Source organism: Dufourea novaeangliae, unplaced genomic scaffold, assembly GCF_001272555.1.
Source record: "Dufourea novaeangliae isolate 0120121106 unplaced genomic scaffold, ASM127255v1 scaffold125, whole genome shotgun sequence".
Lineage (NCBI taxonomy): Eukaryota > Metazoa > Arthropoda > Insecta > Hymenoptera > Halictidae > Dufourea > Dufourea novaeangliae.
In genome coordinates this window covers 2,892,694-2,912,323 of record NW_015374020.1, presented here as the reverse complement: position 1 = coordinate 2,912,323, position 19,630 = coordinate 2,892,694, and the positions used below count along the sequence as shown (strand labels likewise).

General features: G+C 42.8%; 1 protein-coding gene across 1 annotated transcript in view; it reads right to left on the bottom strand.

The window, feature by feature from the left end:
• LOC107189010 (diacylglycerol kinase 1) overlaps positions 1-19,630 on the bottom strand; it is an 84,260-nt gene extending 64,630 nt beyond the window's left edge. The window contains exon 1 of the mRNA XM_015577439.1: positions 19,558-19,630. The gene's annotated coding sequence lies outside the window, so the exon portion shown is untranslated. The remainder of the gene's footprint in view (positions 1-19,557) is intronic.

Genomic DNA, 19,630 nt, shown 5'->3' with positions numbered 1-19,630 from the left:
GATTGTTAATCAACGTGAAACGCAGTACGATAGAAAAGCTTCACGAAGGCTATTCCTCCGATATTAATTCATTCCGATACAATTCATTTCGTTCTCGATGCAATGGCTCGAGGTAGGTCTAGATTCGAATCATCCAGAGTAAGAAGTAGTTACGCAATACGTAATTAATAGTGGGATATAACGGTGCCTATTTCGCCGTCCCAGAAACGCGATAATTCGGCGCAAATTTATAGTTCTCGCGGCACCCGCGCGATTCCGCGTGTCGGCAGTGTACGTGGGCGAGGAATAATTCGTAAATACACCCGCGCACTGACATTTTCATAAATCCATTTCGCGGCGCGGGCAGGTCCCCGCGAAAAACCGGGGGAAATGAAAAATGTTGTAAATCCGTTTGATCGACGATCACTGGTACGCGGAATCGGGTTACGCGATCCCGGGACTCGCGTTAAGTTTCGTTTCGCTATTATTCTCTGCGTTGCCCAATGGAAACGTCACTTTGTCAATGTTTTATGGCGGATTATTAAACATTTAGATTTTAACTAATTCCTGAAAAATGGACAGAAAGTATCTGTAAAATTTATAGTGCTAGTCAAACGTTACTGTACTCGATCGTGATTATGAAATTGTCTAAAGCTGTATATTTATCGTTTAATCCTCGTGCACTGTTCAATAAACTATGGTATTACTGTTCATGAATTAAAATCGAATTAAGGAATTATATTTGTCTACTGTTAGATTATAATATACATAAGGTTTCCGCGTCAAATTAAGGTACCAATTTCTGCAATGATAAATATAATTATGAATCAAACATTAGCTTCGGGTCAAGTTGACCTGAACAGTGCACGACGGCTTATTTGATAGTCTCTTTCAATAATCGTCCTTCAACCTCTTTATAATCCCATCTCTAGGGGACTCAGTCGTTTCAACACGAATACAAAATTATATAAAAGATTATTCAGTACACAGATCGTTGCAACACTGTTCTACGATGTTCTTAGGAACAGATTTATCGTATACATGAGGGCCCATAGCAATAAATAATGAGGATTTACTGCGAAGCGTAAGAAATATAATCACTAGGCTGCGAAGTTTCATCCAAAATCACATTTTGTAAAATAATTCATAATGACAAGAATGAAAGTAGAAATGACTTTAAGTATTTTATTTGGGTTCTGAATAAAATAGAAAACCCGTTTCATCCGACGAAAGTTTTGTTTTTTATTATATTTCCCAGAGCCGTATAGGCAATAAATGCATAAAACATGCAGTCTAATAGTCACTATTAGACTATTTCCAGAAGGCCAACTGGGTCGCAGTTACATTTCACCTGAAGTGAGTCTAAAGTATTACCTCTTCTAACAAGGATCACCGAAATAATCACCTAAATGCGTGGAAAACGTGGACAAACCCTTTGAAATTTGCCTTCCAAGAGACAAACCGACGTTCTCCCGTGCGTTCACGCGATGTTAACCGAGAGATTACAGCGTCGTTTCTTATTTACCACGTTTGTGAGAGATTGCAGCACGAGATACAATGAGAAGTTTTTGCGATTCAAAGGGGACGCCAATCACGGTGGTTCCTGAAAGGCATGGGACGGCGAAACGTCGAAGAAATCGTACGCGCAGTTGTTTAATGCTTGGCCGCAGTCCAGGATGAATTCTCATCGGTTATGCTCACGTAACAATATACAGGGTTGTTGAAGGTATTTTTAGGTGCCTCTAGGTTAATCCGGTGCATCGGTTCGTGAGTTAGTTCGACGATCTTCGGCGGCTCGGGTAACTGGAGACTCCTAGTCTAATCCTGACTCCGACACTTATAGCAAGCACTCATATTGTTGGACGTTAAGTTTCGAAAGTGGACGTCAAAGAGAAACTAGTCTTCTTTGATATACAATAGGTTTTATTAGAATGCTTCAATATGCTGTCTAGTGATAACTAAGCTGTCGTGACTCTTTGACTACCGAGTTTAAAATGTTTTTGAACCTTTACATCTTGGCAATCGATGTAATATGGGGACTAATCGAGTATGGGCATCTACTGCTTCAATCACATTTCATTTTCTATTCCTCCGAAATTACTTTATTAATAGAAAAGGTTGTAGTGTTCAGTGGACACGAAGTGACTTCTAAGAAACTACTAATGTTTCAATCCGAAGCTCCTTTTCTTCACACGCGTAAACCAAATGTTCCCCCGTTCGCAACGAGATAGAAGAGACCATGGCGTTCCCCTTCAACAATGCATGTAATCGCCGAGATTGATTCGCAAAACGGAATCCGTATTCCAGGAGACACGTTCGAGAAACTTGGGAAATTGGAGCAGGGAATAAAGGATGAGGGAACGAGTGAGGAGGGGGAATGGAAAAATACGAGAAGGACAAAGAACGGATGGTAGGGGGAATTGTTGAAAATTCCCGGCGTTATCCTTCCCAGATAGATCGCAACACTTTCACGAGGAACCGTTTCAACTCCGCGGGAAACTTTTCCGGCTCCGCTCGGGGGAAACATCAAAATAGTCCGGACACGATCGCGCTGTGCATATTGCACTCGTGAAAACTATGAACTTCCGGGATTACTATAATATTTGTACACGGAGTTGTCCCAGAAATAATAGCTATTAGAGCTATTAATCGGCTGTTACTCGTCCGAAATTCGTATGGGAGTTGAGAATTACATATGGCAAGTCGTAAAATTGTTCAATCACGAGGTAACAGTTAATTCGAGTCGTTTCTCCGCTCAAAAGTTTCGGTTCTCCTCGTCTGTACGACGGAAACTTTCATTTTTTGAACTGAAACGATTATTTAACTCTCGAATGCCTGGGACCTAGTTTAATTCATACTTTCAAGAACTTTATCGAACTCGTCAGATTTAATAAGAATACAGGTTTTCCTTGAATACATTTAGAAAGATGCTCGGGGTTTAAATAGACCCAGACAATTCAACAAACGATCAGCAATGATCTAAAGAAATATAAAATAAAATCGCAAGCGGATCGATCTAAAAGATCGCTGATCGATATGAAAAACGAGCAACGGGAATCGAAGATTTTCCAGGTGCAAAATCCGTCGACGATTTAACCCCGATCCAATCAGCGGCTGGAGATATTCCCGCGATATCCGTCGTTCGATCCGATTTTTTGCGTTAACACGAACCAAAAAACGTTTCCCCGTCGATTTCCCGGCGAGTGCTTTCCTTTCACGCTCACTTTCCTCGGGTTATTTGTCACGTACGCCGTCGGAGCGCTTTATTTTCATTGGCCACCGTGTGCCTGAAGTTCGTATCGGGGAAGAATAGGGGCGGCGGGAACGTGGCCTGGAACCCCTATTGAGAATCGAAAGACGTTGGGTTCTGTCGACGCGTGAACAACGGTTTCGCCTTTAGAATTTCTTAGCAATTTATTAAACGTATTACTCCCCCGGCGGGCTTGTTCGCTCCGGTCCGTATTGTTTTCGGTCTTAAGGTCTTTGTGTATTCTGCTTCTCGCACAGCTCTTTTCCTCGGTTAGCTTTTCCCTAGACCATCGCTGAAAGAGAACTCCTCCGAGGCTCTTGTGAAACATTCAAACGTTCCTCAAAAGCCGAAAAGCTTCCAGATTCGACTGGATTAATAAAATAAATATGTTCAAAGATTGAAAGCGTTCGAGCTTGTATTTTTCGTCAGGGAAAAATGTATAATCTTTCCGATGTAGTGACAGTGATGCTGCTGCACGTTCGCCATTTATTTACATATCATCAGACTGTTAAAAGCGCGTTGAACTAGTTTCCGTTCAAGGCTGGACAGACTGGCTACCACTTTTACGGTAAGCTACGGCCAATTTACCCGAGAATACTTACAGATGTGTATTCAAGGCTCGACGGTTCCCAAACAGCACGGCTGCTCCCGTCTGTTCGTCGAGCGGCAGCACGAATGCCGTAGCTCATAATCCTTCTGAGAAGCCGGCAAACCTGATTAATATTTAACCGGAAATCACGGCCGCTGTGCCGCGGGATTATGAATGATTAATCGCAGCCACATGCGCGATGGAACAGTGCGTCGCGGTGAAATTAATTAAAAGGGCCACAAAGGGATTCCAGAAGCAGGTGTAATTAGCAGGGAAGACGATAACGAGACTGTACCGGAGAGCGGGCCATGAAATTGGGGCTCTTCTTTTCGCTCGAGGGAAGACGTTTTCGAGTCGCATGGAACTGTTTCGCTAATCACCTGATGCTGCCTACTTGGCCTTTGAAGACGCCGGCCATCTTGCTTTTCCTTTCATTTTACATCGCGTTATATATGTCGTGTGGAGAGTGTAAACTATGAATGCATGCGACGGTCCTGTATATACTGAATCGATGATATTTAACTTATTGATATGCAAATAAACTTCATAGTAGATAACGACAATTCATCAGCAGTAATAGAACCTCTAAGAATCACTGAAGGATTTCTAGGAGTCATCGAAGTAGTTTCCAGTGGTCTCCAGAGACTATTGAATCACTAAGTATCTTCGAGTGGATCCTGAAGGACCAATAAATGGTGCAGAATAAACTTCCTTCCACTATCGACGTTACTAATCTTTTAAACGATATTATTAATTTACATTATTACTTAATCACCAATTAATGGTGGAATCCAACTTAACACAGTATTAAATCCAACCGAAACACCCTCATTTCGTACGCAAGATACTAACAATTGTTCAAACTACCGTGAAAACGTTTGATAGGGCACTATGGACCCATGAAGTCATCGATGGCCGTCGGTAAATTAGGGCAACTGCCACCGTTTACGATCCCCGCAAAGCTCCCCGAAAGGCTCGTCACCCGTGAGATTCCGCGGAGCCGAGATCCGTACGTCTCGGTGAACACGGACCGATCATAGATTCCTCTGTCGCGGATATTACGGGAACCCGTTCCTGGTTTCCGGTGTTCTAGATCGCGCCGCTGTAACCGCGATATATCACGGATCCTATTTATCGTCGGCATTAAGGCCTCTATATATATATATATATATACTTTGCGGATTCGACTCACAAATTCTCTCGTTGCGACGGAATAATGCAGCCCCCAGCCACCGGAGCTCGGCCCTATCCAAGAAATCCATGAATACGATATGCAAATGTAAAGGAAGTTGTACGCGGTGCCGGGTACGTATATACCCGCACTTATGCTGGCATAATGGACCCGGGCTGGCGGGGGCAGTTTAAAGGACAAACTAAAATTCCGTGTCGAGTAGACTGGGAAATACCAAGCGAACGCCGTGTCTAAGCGGTGCTCAAGGAGCTAGGTGGAAAAACAAATATCGCAGTGGTCGCCTCTCGAGTATAAAATAAAAATGGCGGCGATAACCCCTCGAGCATAAAACAAAAATGGCGGAGGTAGCCTTCCGAGCGGAAAACAAAAATACCGATGCTTGCCCCTCGAGTGAAATAAAATAGCGACGGTTGCTCTAGGGAGAAAAATTAAAATGGCGGCGACGACCCCTTGGAGCATAAAACAAAAATAACATTTCTTGCCCCTCGAGCGGAACAAAATGGCGACGGTTGCTCTAGGGTGAAACATAAAAATGGCGGCGGTCGATCTAAGACGGAAAATAAAAATCGCGGCGATAACCCCTCGAGCATAAAACAAAAATGGTGGAGGTAGCCTCTCGAGCATAAAATAAAAATGGCGGCGGTCTCCACTTCGGCGAAAAACAAAAATGGTGGCGCTCGCTATCCGACGAGGCTTGTAATTCTTGTGCGCGAACGAGTCAACGAACCACCGCGGCGAATTAGTGTCGGAAGTGAAATTTTAAAAGCGTCAGGGAGTAATGAGCACGGTCACGGTGCCACTCGGCCGGTCCCTTAGGGAACGTCGTGACCAATTCACTTGACTCGGCGAAACGGAGCACGGGTATATTCGTTGAGCAGCGAGGAACTTACAGTTTCTTACAGAAATTGGCATTCTTTTACGTTGAAAGAATACAGACGACTTTTTGTGGTGTATATGTAATGGGATTAATGACCTTATGGAGTTTGTGTCGAACAAAAATGAAGAAACTCGATGATCGTTAGGTGTCGAGCGACATCGAGATGCCTCGTTATCAGTCCACGACCATGATATTGCGACGACATCTCGTGCAAACCGTGTTCCCCGCTCGATCTGACAGGAACCTTCGAAGCAATCACCCTACGCGAGGCAATCTCAAACGTGACGCTAACGAGCTTTAAGACCCGCCGTTACATCGTCTAGAATATCCAATTTAATCGGAATCGAACCGGCTGATCCAATACCCTTTGATCACGCATTACGATAATACAAACTTAAATCAGGATAATTAAAATAAAATTTTTAAGTAGAGAAAGAATTCATTGCCGATTTGGAAGGTGACCGATTTTCCGATCCTCGTTCTATGTCGTACAGAAAATTATCCATGAGTGTTCGAAGGCTTCTCGACAGTGAACATTAAATATTTCATAAACTAATGGCCATATGCGACTGAAATAAATATCTATTGGCTTTAGAATTCTAATCTGTATGCTGAACCCCATTAAAAAGTCAGCGTTATATCTGAGGACCTCTCATTGTCAATGCCAACGAGCCTTCGAACACTCATCGATGATTTACTGTACATAAATAGAAGCTCTCGATCTTCCTTCTCCATTCGCTAAAACGAGTCCAGAAAGACGGATACAAACAGCAATGTTACATTTCCCGATGATCAAGATTACGAAATCTTCTGCCACTAGGCGATATAACGCGTTTCTGGATCGACACTGGGTCCCGGAGCGATCGAGCTCGCTGTCAAGCGATACCTCGAACGCGACACCGGAGCCGCGTTATTAGCGCGGGAGAGGATCGTCCAGGTTACATCCTCAGCCCAAATCCCCATGGAAGTTTCGTTACTCGACGCTGGGAGCTCGTTAAAGCGGCACGACCTATCATAGACGAGACTGCGCATCGATTGCATTAGGCGGGTCTGTGCGATAGACAACGGCTGGTTCATGTGCCCACCCGATCGAATTATATCGTTACACCCCGATTGGCCCGATTCATCGACAGGGATTAACGGTGTCGGGGGTTTTGAGCGAATCCGTGATTTCTCCTCCTCAACCCGTTCCTTCTGAGTCGAAAGGTCTCGTTTTCTCGCTGTCTAACCGGTAAGTTTCTTCGAGCTTATCCAGGAGACACGCGTCGCTGAAGATTTCGGGATTAATGAGTGAAACGATGAACCACGGAAGATCGATGTTTTCGAATGGCTTACAAGGAGGGGTAAGTATTAACAGATTTTAGAGAGGGTAGAAATGGAGAATGGAAATCATCTGGTGAACACTTTTTCCGTGACTCTGTTTGGTACTCATTTTTCAAGAATATTAACAATACTAACTAATAGTGTCCCGCCTAACGTGAACACCTTACGTTCTTCCTCTCATTTTGGATTTTCAGATACATTATTTTAACAAACGCTCAAAGTGATGTCCATCAATTTCGACACATTGGCGCACTAATTCCTCTATTGTAGTTGCATTATTATTTAAATCTACTCCATTCGTAATTTCTTTAACAATCAAACCGAAATATCACGACGTTAATGGTCGATGCACGGCAAGATGATTACCTAACGAGAGCAACTTCATTTATCACCCAACTTCTCATTATTAGAATAATAAAGCTGCACGGCTTCTACGGGGCCCGGGCGCAAAGATCGACCGCTGCGATTAATGAAAATATCAAGGGACCAAGTGCCCCCATCCGATAAATTTCCACCGTAAATTCCATTAAAGTTCGCGGGGAAAACTTCGAGGCAGGTTCATTATTCGCCGACGGTCTTCCATAAACGTCGGTCAAACAACGGAGGATCTCTTTATTACGAGCACGACCGCGGGGACAAGTATTGATAAGCTTCGACCGGGGACCGCGACAACACGTTAATTATTGCACGGCAATTAATTACGGCGGACGTAATCGTACCGGTGCAACCATCGCGTTCGGCGTCACCGCGCTGAAAATCGAGAATTCTGGTCGAGCTAGGGGTAGGAGAGAGGAGGAGTGGGCGCATCTGCCCCTGGTAATCCCGAAGTTGCGACAATATCGGTTTAATCCCGACGCGTTTGCAGTTCATGCCGCGAACAATTCTGCGGACGAAGTGATTAGAAACTCCGGTATAATCCGAACAGTTTGGGAGAAAACGAGACGCGAGCAGTTTGGGCATGATTCTAAAAAAATCAGAGTATAGTATTAAGTATAGAATTAAGTAAATTAGTCAATAAACGGAACATACCCCTTTTTGCCTGTGTAATATCTAGTTCCAGTCTCTCTTACGTTAAATTTGTAGTATTTAATTTACTGATACCGGGATCACTCTTCCAGATCACCCCCGACGAATTATTCTCGGCAGTAAAGCACCGAATGGAATATTCAAAGCTTCTCCATTTCCAGCTTCGCATTTCCGCGCTGTTTCACGCGAAACCGGTCTCGTCGAGTCGCGTGATTACGTAAAAAAATTTACGACGATGTCTTAAACAGGAAGTTCTTAATAACATTTAAAAAGGTGGGCGGACTCGTTAAACGTATTTGCGTTAAAGCGAATTTATAACTTAATCGAATACGGAATTTAAAAAGCTCCGGATAGGAGGCTTCCTGCAGACGCGATCCAGGGCTATTACGTGATTAGCATAACCGGCGCGGATCGTACACGGGATTAACATTTTCTAGTGGCGCGAAGAAAGTGGGTAGGGGCGTCGCTTAAACAGTTTACGATTAGCACAGCCATCGATAAGATTACCTAAGGTCATCCAAGTTTGCAATAACTATTAACTCGGTAACATCGCTGGACTCCAACTTCCTGCTATTTAATTTCTGCCTTTCTTCTTCTGTACGTGAACGATACTTAAGTGTACACTATTTCTGTACCATAAAGAAAGTCTGTGTTCTTGAATCCATCCTTTTCCACAATATCTCCAGTACCACATCCTAGTTTCAAAATTCAAGGGAAACAACACTGGATTCAGGATAACGATAGAACATCCACAAAACATTCTTACAGGCTACTATTCGAACCCCATCCAGAATACTCTCCAGCCAGAGGATCCAAACAAAACACAAAGGCTCGATGAACCTCGACTACCGTCAAACGATCATTTTTTCCAGTGAAATCAAAGGCCGGATACGTTCGTCTGCAAATTCTTCCGACAGCCCCGACGAGATAATTTTATTCGATCCCCGAGCAGTCAACGCACGGGGTATCCCGTCACCGTAAGATTTTAAGTGGGCACTCAGACCTGCACTTTGCGTCGGCGACGTTTCAGCGTCGATTGCGAGGCTCTTTATGCAGATACCCTGAACGGGAGCCCGAGACCTCGTTCGTTTCGGCCTGGTCCCTCGGCCATTCCCCGACGGAATTCGTATTTATTCTACTTACATGGGTCGAGCGAGAGAGTCGCCGTGCCGCGTTGGAAAATCTCGATCGATCGTTTTGCATCACCCGTGCAGGGGAAGTGGGGCCTCGACCGGCCCACGAAAGGGAAACGACGACGAGGAGTTGGCTGGCGTGGAACGTTCTCGGAAAAAGTGTTATGTTGACGAGTTACGGGGATATCGGTCGTTCGATGGGATGAGACGCGTTACGGTGATGGAAGGGAATTGTCGAGTTACGGTTATTGGTATCGAACGCGTGTATGTTTACCACGCCTAGTCGTCCTCCTCATCCTCATCGAACCGCCTTCATCCCGGGTAAGGCGAATTTCCCGATTGGACGACGGCACCGTATTGAGAATTAGAGCCGAACAGAACCGACGGATGGTTACGATTCGAGGAGTGACTAAGAGATTGATCGTTAACCGGTTAAACGGGGAAATGGAGTTAACACCGTTCCAGTTCGATGGAGCTCGTAGGTTGTTCACGGGATTCTGTTAACTTCATTTTTTCAAACTCCATCGAGACTTTAATTCCGACGGTACTTTTAATGGACTTCTTTATTCCGGGACATGGGATAATTTCGTTCTGTTCTGGACGTTCGAATTCGGTTATTCAGAGAGATTGAAATTGTTGATCATTTATTTTATTTTTAAGTAATGTAATGATGCTTATTTAAAAATAACGAGATAGTCTTCCTAGTATGCGATGATACTTCGGGGTTTACGACTCGCCTAAATAAAGATGGGACACACGCGCTTTACTGTATCTCAAGAGATGATACACTTTTATAATACATTATCCAAAAATTCTTAGCTGCGGGAGCATATTTCTATTGCTATAGGTTAAATGTTATCCACACATCTTTATGTACAAGGTACAGTGACTCATATATTTGTTCATATACTTCTGAAATAACAATTAGGTGTCAAAACTTTTATGCAATTCCTGCTTTAAATTATACTGCGATATTAATTTTATGCAAAAAATTTGTGACGGTATTTAAATAATCCAGCCTCGAATGCAATGTTTTAACTACGCGTTATCTCGTAGTTGGCAGTCAATGTGTTCATATACTAAAAAAAGTCTCCGGTAAATAGGTGAATTCATCACATTCTAGATATACTTCCATTCAGTGCTGCTCTCCCGAAAGACTTCAGGGACAGAAAAAGCACAGAAGAGACTATATAGGTCGCGATAACCTCCTCGAGTCGCAAATTAGCGTAATTTTATTTCAAGTGCATTATACACTGCCAGTAGTCTCTGTTATCGACTGCAACGCCTATTAACCAGCAATCGAGTGTTCTCCAGTCAACAGAAATTGAATATGTCTGGCTGGCAGCACGCGATCGACCAAGACTGATTAATCAATAAAATATCCTACAATGTATATTCGCCGTATCGATGACGCATAATTCGAATGCCATTACCGTCGATTATCCGCGGTTCGTTACACTGACACGCGATACGAATTTCGAAATGATTCGCGATCGTGTGCCCGATCCTACTGCATCGTCATGCGAAACGTGAACGCGATCGAGGCGTGAACCGCTGGTACGATTAACCTGTTTGAAAGACAGGGAAGCGATGTTTGACTGCGGACTGCGTGATTGCACGTGGACCAGGTCGTTTGTAAATCAAGCGTTATTGTGCCGCGACACCCAGCCCCGATATTTCGTGGCCGAACGAACGATCGTGGGGCGTGTGTCGCGGATTGATTGTCGTGACTGATCGACGCGGTATCAGCGTGGGGCAATGCGCAATCAAGCCACGGATTCGTCGACGAGGGAACGTTAATCGTGTCGATCACGTCGTGATAAACGATGAAGAAATATTTTCTTTAATTACAGTCCCACTCGTACGAGTATCGGAGCGTTTCATCTGTTCGAAAGAAATGTACTTAAGCAAACCAAGCGTTCATTACTTAATATAACACGAATGGTATCCCTAATTCAAATAATACAGCAAACGGTGTTTGTCCAAAAATATTTATTCCATACTGTAAATGGAAATATTAATAAAAGGAAACACTCTGTTCAATGAAGTATCTAATTGTATTAAATTGATTATGCTGTTATCGCATACAAACTGTTAATTCGTGGCAAACAAGAGAATGCAATTTCTGCTTCCAGATCAACGTTCTGAGATAATATCTGGTCCACTGTATGTACCGTATGCGTTGGGTGATTCCAGTTTGCTAATAGAACCAAGAAAATGTACCTTGTTCCAATAGTTGCGAGTACAATTGAATGGGGACCGCTTCAAAGATGTTACGAGATAAACTTCCGCGATAAATGGCTAACGGAAGCACGGTATCAGGCCAGTTTTGGCACGGCGCGCGGGCGGTTTTCTAGGATCGCGGCGCTTTTCGACTGTGTCGAGTTTCGGTAACATTTTCAAACAAGTTTGCGAACATCAAAAAGTGAATTATATTTATGGTTGTGGGACTATTTCCGCGGAAATCGAAAATACTCCTCGCGAATTTTGCGGCTCCCTTTACGACATATAGTATGATGTGAAATTAAAGCTGCACCGCGTGCATTAACCACAGACGAGATAAAAGAATAAACCTAACATGCAATGTAACTTTCTGTCCCATGATTCGGGGGTGGCAGAAGCCAAAATAAGAACAAAATTTTTTCATTTAAGGGACTATTTATTTTTTCAATTGAATAGGACTGAGCTAGCGTGTCTGTCCATTGCATTCCTTTTCTACTTACTACTACGGTGAATACACGTGTTTCAGATTAATTTTCGATGTCGATTTTCTCGAAAACTAAGTCTTAAATGAAAAAATTTTATTCTATATTTTGTTCTTATTTTTTCATAAGGATTTACGTCGCACCCTTTGTAATTTCACCTCGCACCCCGTTTTGTACAATTCTGGTATGTTATGGGTGTCCAAAGGTGGAAGGTACAAAACAGAAAAATAATTTAATAAGATTCTATAAATGAACTCCGAGGGGGACGAAGATTGAAAACGGTTTGACTTGGCTCGCGTAGGAGATCGTGTACACGCCCAAAATTGTTTGGCACCTGAACGATCTCGTGCGAAACATGTGCGCCGAATAGGACGTGTTTCACGCGTCTCGGTCTCATTGTCAGAATAATCGAAAGTTTGAAACGTTGCTAGGTACAACCGAGACAACGTACGAAAATTCATCGGGATCGCGTCGAACCGTGTGACATGAGTTCGCAGAACGAGAAAACGATACGTTTGGCAAATTTTCAGCGAGAAAATCGATGCAATATGGCGAAAATATTAAGTCTGAGGTTGATATATCGCGACCGTTAAAATTGGATTTGTAGTTGCGACGATACAGAAGAAGGAGAGGAAAGTGTGTGTAAAAGTGTCGAAACTTGAGTTTCGGTGAACTGTGTAAAGAAGACTATTCTGATTCAGTACGACTTTATACTATCTGTAGAAGGACAGAATCAACTGTGAAAAAAAATCAAACTTGAAGTTGCATAAGAGAAATCATGTATAACAGTATAATAGTAGAACAGTACTATTCCTTGTTATGATGTAATATAATTAAATATTAAATATAAAATACAAAAAGCTTACAGAAATATTTCACTCGCGTTGTTAACGTATTCCTCCATTTCAACATAATAAATATACTTCCAAGCCATTCCATTAGTAATACCTGCAAATTCTGTCTCTATCACAGACTATTCAATTTGAAATTCAATATTGACAACTAATACCGCCTACATTGCGTTTCTTTCAAGATAACGAGAGGCAGCCCAAAGACTCTTAACAAAGGATTGTAGAAATGAAATTCAGTTTCTGTCAACAACAGAGTACTGTCTGACTATGAAAAGGGATACGCTACTTCCTATAGAAAACAGTAACATTCCCTATCTTGGGCGCTTTCAGTCTTCCGGCACAGGGGAACACAATCCAACTACGCAATTCCAGCGATTACAAATCCACCTAACGTATTCTCTCTCTGTCTCTTTCTAGTTTCACCGTGCTGTCGGGGCGGTTGCGAACTCATTGACACTTCTTGTACAGGGAACAATTCCGAAGTTAGCCGACGACAACCGGCGTCGACAGTGATTTGGCTTGAATGTTCGTTTCCACAGGTGGTCGGTTGGCATTCCCGATGTCAATGGCACTCAGTCTTCGGTCTGCACGACAGTCCCCGTTACGAAACTCTTGGCAACGTTAAGGGAAATCTGAGATAGAGAGAGAGGAAAATCTCGAGTAGTGGCGCCGTGCTAATGATTCCGTGATAAAAACGACACCAATGATTCGCGACCCAAAATTCCGCGAGTAAGACGACTACAGTCGCCATGGTGTTTGCTCGAGAAACACGTTCCCGTTTCGATCCAAGATAAAACGGCCAAGATACTTCCGAGCAACAATGTTTCAACCGTAGCACATTATCTACAGCGATTAAGAGCGGAGCAATTACCGTCTGGCTGGACCGTCGTGCGACGAATCCTAGGATCGCGATAAAAGAAGCTCAGCGGGATCGCTTGATGCAAATAAACTCTCTCATTCATTCGACTCGGGAATTAAACTCGCTTCACGGAGAGGGAGGAAAGGAGGGCGAGACCTCAAACAGGCGGCCGACGTCTTTTCTTTCCGCTCGGAAATAAACATCGAGCGTAATTTCATTCGGTCCCGTGTTGCGATAAAAATGAAAATCTTCTAAATATAAAGCTGATACGCTTTGCTGCTCGCGTAAGGTAACAGTGTACACTGTGGACTCGCTGGAGGAATCGCCGATGAGGACCGAGGAATTACATGCGAAACGATCGGATTAAGATTAACAGTCCATATGGATTTGTAAGCTTAATTCTTCGGAATATTTATTTTCCGAACTTTTTTTACTTCTTTTTTTGGAAGTTTAAACAAAGTTATAATGCACATAAGTACATAATGCACGAGTTATACGAATTCAGGAATTAGATATTACTTCCTCCGATCCGATTGTAAGCGAATCAGATCGCGTAATCGCGAACGTTTCCGTAATAAATGCAAACAATTAACAATCCTGGACGTGTAACTGCGGCGATTATCGAACGCGTTTTACGGGAAACGCGGCGGACATCGATGGAATTCTGGCGACAGGGCACAAATAGCTCGGTTAATGTAGAGGTTACGACAATTCGTGTGTAACGCCGCAACATCCGCAACCCCATTACAGAACGCGTCGGGGCCGTGGTCCACGATGGAACCCTGGGTTTGAAGGCTTTGAGTTCGGCCATCAAAGTGGAACAGCGATTGTTGATATGGAAATGAGGCCTGAAAGGGCCGTCTTGTTTCGAAAAACACCCTATTTATCGACAACACCACCACCCCACATTTTGGAAAAATATTCGACAGAAGAAATTGAAAAACTTCTTTTGAGTAAATTCTTTATTCGTTAATAACATTTAAGATTCATACTAGGCTGATGTTTTAGAATGTAAAACAACCGTAAAATACTGCTTCGTTAAGGAAATTTATAAGAATATTTGTGAGAAACATTTGATCTCAGAATTAATGGATGTTCAAAAAAATTTTCTGTCTGTTTTCATTATATAAACAATTGTTCGAGGAACATTCTGAAGCTTCTGTCCGATAAAATGATTTCGTGCCTCCCGCCGTATTCTTCGCCGGAACTTGACGTCAGAATTCGAGAAACTGTAGACGGGATAAAAACGACCGTGTTTATAAACGAACATAATGTATCCTGCCCATAAAAAGTAATCATAAATTATTCACTGCAAGGATCATCCGGAAAAGATACACCGTTACGAGTGGAACACGAAATTGTAATACAAATATCATGGGAACACGCTGTTGGGGGAACATACGCATAATTACTGTTAAAAGGACAACTACAGCTTATACAAGCCTCCTGTACAAGCAGCAACACTCTGTGCAATAACTCCTTGTCCGCAGCAGCCGCACAAAAGCCAGTCACAGCGAACCGAGAGGAACAGTCCCGTAGCGACACACGGTAACTCGCCTCATGAATTCAACGCAAACATCATTTCCCTCTTCCCCCTTATCCTGACTAAACAAGGAGATAAACACGAGATTGATGTTAATCAGCGGTACCGTTCAAACGATCCGCTAGAGGATCGCGAGGGGTCCGGTCCGGAAATTGCGTATGGTTTCGTGGTCGTGCGTCGGTGCGTCGACGGGGCGAAACGTGCGAAGGAAGCCGCGATTAGCACACGGAAAAGGGATGAAAATGGGCGACACGTAAACCGAAACTTGTGCGTCGCTATGGAAACGCGCAAACTCCACGGTCGCTTGACCTTGTCGAGGGGACGATACTGGCTGAGGGGTGGGGATTGAAAGAGGAGAAAAAATGTAACAGCAGCTAGGAAGAGAAAGAAAGACGCGGGGAGGTGGATAAAATAAGGGTGACATTCAAAAAGTTCTTTATGATCCCAACAGGATATTTTCCACTATCCCCTTGGTCCCCGGAGTGTTCGGTAACAATCGTTGATGGTGCGTATAAAAAATAATTGGTTCGAGATTTTCAGGTGAAATTTTGATTCGTGACTGTATTCGGAAATGAATAGTAAGTCATTAGGTATACCTCCAGTCGCAATGTCAGTGATAGTATTTAGAACTTGGAGACGGAACGTCAAACGAGAATGGAGAAAAGAAGTTCGAGGTGAAAAAGGTGATTATGAGTTTTCGTATAAGTTAAAGGTACGTTTCAGACATTGATCCAAGTGTCCGTGTGAAAAAGTTGGCGGAAATTTATGGGACGACCTAATAACCCGTCGGAACGCGAGGAGAAATATGTGAGGAGGCTCGCGCGCGCCCGCGCGCTTCTCCCCGGTTTGACATGGAAATAAAACAGATGAAAGTATGAATAATTTAGTGCCAGATGATTCAATTTCGCCGAACTGAATATTGCAACCCGTCGGGAGGAGTTTCCGAGCTTCCAGCGGAAACCTTAACCTTCCTCTCGGCGTTTAAAGTTTTCGAAGGAATAAAGAAATCCCATCAGACGATGAGCGTATAAATCGAACAAAAGTGTATCTTGCGTTGCCCACGGGTCGAGATTTACGAGGAGGGAACGGATGAATGTGTACGTGAATAAAGCACGGAGGATACATTTAAACATTACTCTGAGGGGTAACGGCGAAACGGAGGGCTCAAAGGATTAGAGGAGCTGAAAAAAAAGTGCATAAAATCTTTATGCGACTTTCGTCGCTCTTTTATGTGCTTCCTTAAGCCTTTGATCTTTCGGCCAGGGAGTTACTGCGGTTGTCCAGCTTTCGATTAATTGCTGTACGTTTCATTAAATAAGAACTTTACTGCGACCGTTCAGTAACGTTTAAAACAAGAATAAAGAAATATAAAGTTTAATTCGTATTACTCTATTGCTTCCTATCATATATTCATTTCTGTGTTCAGAATTTCTGCTGAGAAATAGCTTACGTCAATAGATTCGCCCTGATATCCTCAACTAATATCGAAAATAACATACACTGATTCGTTGTGTTCATCGATGTAACTTTCCCACCGATGAGATGTCCCAACAATTTACTGGAAACAACCGAACGAATGTACAAACTGATGCACTACCCGGAGCAGTCGTCAACTTCCATTTCACATGAATTTTGTTTCATCGCAAAACAGTCGTAAAACGGCTAAAATTAGTCGGGGTTGTATCACCTTCCATTCGTGCGGTACATTTATTCCTGTTCCTAGTAGCACGATAGTATAAACGCACCGATTCCAGAATAAAAACAATATCGCGTCGAGGGAGGTGGTTGCTGCGCATTCGTCTTTGATGATTTAGGGGAAGGAAAATAGTCTTGCGTATCAACAACCTGTTGAAACGTATTAGGGGGTTCGGAATGGCGTAGTTGCATTTCCTTTTTCGATGGAAAAAACCGTCAACTGATTCATCGTGTTTGCTTAATTTCACTGTTTATCTTAGATGTTCGATCTATTCACCCTTGAACCAACTGTGCAAGACTAGTGTATAAATTTATTAAAGTGATTAGTCGACATTTGTCGTTCTAATGATATGAAGTTAATCTAAAATATTTACGCAATTGGAAATGATACTGATTGTGAGATGTCTGTATTGCTGTCGGAATCATCAATATTGGGAGGGTTGAACGTATCTGTGAAATGACTCGAAGAGAGGATCTTTCATCAAATTTCTTATTGGAGTAATGGTTATTATTAAATAACGACAAGTCACGGTGGAACTGTTGGCTGTGGTTATTTACAAGCGAAAAGCCGACGTTGCTTTTGAAATAATGCCAACGTCGGATTAATAGTCTTTCGGTTAGGAACACCAAGAGCGTCACGGAAGCTGGGCTCAGCAGGAGTCTCGCATCAGTTCTGGGGCATCGGTTTCGATAAAACCTTATTTTACATAAATATTCAGTTTGGCCGTCCGTGTAATCTTGCGTCGCGCGAAAGAGTTTAAACAGCTTCGAAGTATTCTAGTCGGGCGGCAAGTTTCCGCCGTGAAATTCTTACTAGATCTTGGAAGTTGCAAAATGGTTAAATAAAAAGGGGTTACTGGAATTTTCCGAAATTTTCAAACGTAACGGCAAGATAAACAAGTATTCAGGAAACTTTCAAGAGAATAAAGTTACTACTGAATCTGTGTGTAACCCTTTATCAGAGTATGGTAATGTGATTTCACTCGAACGATTGCACTTCGATGAGCACGAAGTACACAAACCGAACGAAAAATTTCGGTATGGCGCGCGGTCCGATGTTTAAATTTAAATTTCGAAGCGGCGCGCGCGAAATCGATTCACCTTGGAAGAACCCGCGTCACGCCTAGAAAACCGTTCTGGTCTTCTTCGCCAAAGGTCAACGTCTACGCGACTGTCAACAAAACACCATGCAGTCTGTTTGCACGTACGTTAGTTCAACACCTGCATATGTCCGGCAGAATGAAAAATCGCCCTTTGAATCAAGGAGAACATGCTAATGCACTGGCGTTCCGTGTAACTGTTTTCCAAACAACAGCTATAATTTGAAATTCAACTGAACTTCCCTCTTTCTAGTTTATTTTACAAAACCGTGCTTGCAATTCTAGAATGATATAACTGTGTTTTATTTCAAAATAGGGGAAGTAAATCGTGACAAGTTTCGTTATTATCAGATCTACATTTTGAACCGTATAAATTTATTATTAACAGTATTTTCGGAACATGCAGAACAGCCAACAGTGTATTATTATTATAGTGACAAAATTTTACCCTAAGTATACTATGATAACAAAACTAATTATTTCATCCTAAAACCCTATTCCAATATGGCGTCTCATCCTAAATAAGTTTGTTACCGTGAAGTCCTCTCCTACCATCGCATATATAATTAAGGGATGACCGACAATTAAACCCACGGCATTCTGTAACGAACCCGGGCGATAAAAGTTTCCCCACCGTGGGGTTAAAAATTCTTCGACGGAAACAGCGGTAGGAAGTAGTTTTAAACTAAGTTACCTCGGAATGGAAGTGCGCTTGCAAGGAGGACGCTACTTTTCCGACGATAATGCATAGAAACCGCAGTATTCTGTCTTTCACCGGAAAACGGGGGCATCGTGCCGCAAGTCGTCGTTTATACGACTCCGTGCACTTATACACTGATAACTAACTGCGTGTTCGTGTGGCGAAGGTCAAAAGGATCGCGCCCAAAGGATAAGGGATGAACTTCTAACCACCGCGATCCCGATACGCCTCGAAAAAGTTTGACTCGACTTTCAATTGAATGCTCGGAGAAGCGACGCACAAAAAAAGTTTACTTTTTCAAAATATGGTCCCAAGTCAGCGAGCACACGTTCAATTTCTTCCAATGACATCCTTTCCCTTTAACATTGAATCACTTTCCACGTATGTAAACATAACCACAACTCCCTCTAAATGCCAAGAATTCGATACATAAGTTGTCGCTAAAATGAATTTTATAAAAAGTCGATATCTTTTCTACTTAAAAAGAACTTAAACAGAACCAGAAACATTGATACGGAAAAACATATCGCACAGGCTAAACAAATAAAAGTTTCAGCTGTTCAATTGACTAAAAGAATTCAACGTAAAGAAACTTTGCTACCAGCGCGTTAACGAACTTTCCTCGAAGAAATGTGAACACAACAAAAAGACACTAACTGTCAAACGATGAACGGTTCAAACGTTTAATGAAGTAAACTTTGAACTAAAGAACTTGAAAGATAGTTTCGTACTTACCATTTCTGCATCATCTTGTCGCAGACGCTCCGAAGCGTCCCTTAAGTTTCCGGCATCGTCCTGAACCGGTGTC